The 2,784-nt window shown below is 39.1% G+C and overlaps 1 pseudogene; it reads left to right on the top strand.

Annotated features, from left to right (window-relative positions):
• The first annotated feature begins 274 nt into the window (after positions 1-274).
• Positions 275-1,015, top strand: LOC149177577 (chromatin-remodeling ATPase INO80-like; annotated as a pseudogene).
• The last annotated feature ends 1,769 nt before the right edge of the window (positions 1,016-2,784 follow it).

Here is a 2,784-nt window from a genome sequence, read left to right as displayed (position 1 = left end):
ATTTTTAAATTTTGGAACATGTTCAATAAAGTAGTAACTTTTATAAATACTAAATACTAAATATCAAGTATTGTGGGTTAATGATGAGAACAAATATACAAGAAAGAAAAAAAAGGAAAGAAAAACAACGATGATCATGTTTGACAAAGTTGGCATTCACACGGGGTAAAGAACACAGTCTCTAAACATAGAAAAATAAAATAAACGAGTGCATTTGATGATGAGTGTTTAAAATTTCGTGGAGCTGATAGCCTAACACTGGAGGGTGTGGTTGAAGGTTCTAGCAACATGGATTTTCTCAACCCTTCCTCAATGCCTCTTACCTCATCGGTGCAAACACCAAAAATGTTCACTGGTATTCTGAAACAGTACCAACTCAAGGGTCTTCAATGGTTTGTAATTTGTTATGAACAGGGACTGAATGGCATCCTAGCTGATGAAATGGGTTTAGGCAAGACCATTCAAGCAATGGCATTCTTAACTCATTTAGCTGAGGCAAAGAACATATGGGGACCATTTCTTGTGGTTGCACCTGACTGATGAAATTGGAAGGTTCTGTCCTGATTTGATATCTCTCCCTTACTGGGGTAATGAATGGATTGTACTTCGAAAAAATATAAATCCTAAATGACTTTATCGAAGGGAAGCAATTTTTCATATACTTGTCACAAGATACCAGCTCCTTGTAACTGATGAGAAGTACTTAAGGCGAGTTAAATGGCAGTATATGGTTTTAGATGAAGCTCAAGTGATTAAGAGTTCAAACAGTATATGGTGGAAAATGCTCTTGGGTTTCAACTGTCGAAATCGCCTTTTGCTTACTGGAACACCCATTCAAAATAACATGGCAGAACTTTGGGCACTGCTTGATTTTATCATGCCAACATTGTTTGATAGCCATGAGAAATTCAATGAATGGTTCTCCAAAGGCATAGAAAACCATGAAGAGCATGAAGGCACTTTTTGTTGGCATTTTTGCACAGGTGTGGCGCTACGGTATAGGTGTTGTCCTTGATGGAAACTCTCTTTGATGACAGATCTCAGTCTAGACTATAAGAATGAAGAGAAATTTCATATACGCAGTTTCATTAAGCCCAAGATGCGTATACACGCTTGTACGCTATATACTAAGTCGCGGATACGCAGGCTCGCTATATACGAAGTCGTGTATACACGCAGTTTCATGAACAGAAAAGAGCGTACATGTCGAGAAGCTTCCCTTTGGTCCGTGGTAGTTAGTCCTCGGTACTTGAGCCTATGTTTTTGGACCAAGGTATCTCGACAGTCGTGTTGATCCTGAGTTTTGAAGTTGATGGTATTGTATTACTATGGTTTTGGCCTGTGGTATTGAGGAGGGCCTAATGTTATATAAGGAGAAGAAGATCATTAGGCTATTGCATCGAAAATGTCTTGAATATCTAATGAAGAAAGAGATCTAGTATGCAGGTTCTGGGTTGATGATACATTGCTTGATCTAAGCTAAGGAGAGATCACATCGGTTGATGGAAGGATAGATCGGGATCAAATTGTTTGAAATAAACTATCGGTATATGGTTGATTACGCATATTTTTAGATCTGCATACTGATGCAATGTTATGTTCTGAGTATGACTGATGACTGGTACAACTGCAAGTTATGAGAAATTATTTTTAGATCTGTACGCAGGTTGGCTTCGGTAAAAGCGCGTGTATACGCGGGTTTGTTTCATTGAAGTAGCATATATCTTTTGAAGCTTAATTTTTGGGTTGCAGTTGGGTCTGTCTATTATTGCAGGGTTCTGTAGTCTGCTCTGTGTTCTGGTGACTAGGTGTTGACAGGGTTTCAGTGGTTCAGTGATTCAAAGTTTGATGATGCTAGTATTGGTTGTTTTTGTGCTTCTATGATTTGTTATGAAAAGTGAATGAATCGTGGTCTTCAGATTGAAATGTTGTGCTTCAGGAGTATCCAGTCTGAAAAATGATGAAAAGTGGTACCTGAAGGAAAGAAGATTGTAGGGCAGCACCTACGTACTAGTATCTTAGCTAGTACAAGAGCAAAGGGGGTTGGAGCTCCCTTCCAGGAGAGTTTGGAAAACAAGAGAAGGTTGTAGCCTTCTGCAGGTTGTAGCCTGCGTACTGGTATAAGGCTGCACCAGTACAAAAGATTGTAAACTGAAGTTTCTTATTAAAGAAAGATAGAGACGACTTACAGCAGGTGGTTTTCACCCACATTGGGTTTCCACCTTATATCATGGTGTTCATGTGTGTGGCTTTTGTGTGATGATCTGTTCTGTTATACTGCACCTGTTTACTTTTAATATGGTTAATAATGTCATGATGCATTTACTGAAGATAAACTAACTGAATCATAAGATTTCTGGTTATACGCTGGTTGCTTTAGACACAGTAGCGTGTACATGCTGGTTCACTTAACTAAAGTAGCGTATATGTTTCTGAGTATTGAAAAGTTTTATTGATCTGATAATACTGATTCACCCCCCCCCCTCTCAGTATTATTTCCAACAATTGGTATCAGAGCAGGTCCTTCAGAGAAGCTTGATCGCTTGAAGGTAGATCGTTCATCATGAGCAACTACGAGAGAGAAGCATCAATCAGGCCACCAGTTTTTGATGGGACAAACTTCAATTATTGGAAGGTAAGAGTTACTGCCTATCTTCAATCTCTTGGTACAGAAGTTTGGGACATCGTAGAGACAGGCTACACTTTTCCTTCAGCTACTCCTACAGATGCAGCCGAGAAAAAGAAGTATGAAACAAATGCGAAAGCAGTCAGTACCCTATTAGG

This window comes from Pinus tabuliformis, chromosome 4_1 (assembly GCF_031772625.1).
Source record: "Pinus tabuliformis cultivar Carrire ecotype Pingquan chromosome 4_1, CPIR1, whole genome shotgun sequence".
Taxonomy (NCBI): domain Eukaryota; kingdom Viridiplantae; phylum Streptophyta; class Pinopsida; order Pinales; family Pinaceae; genus Pinus; species Pinus tabuliformis.
This window is presented reverse-complemented; position numbering and strand designations above follow the sequence as displayed.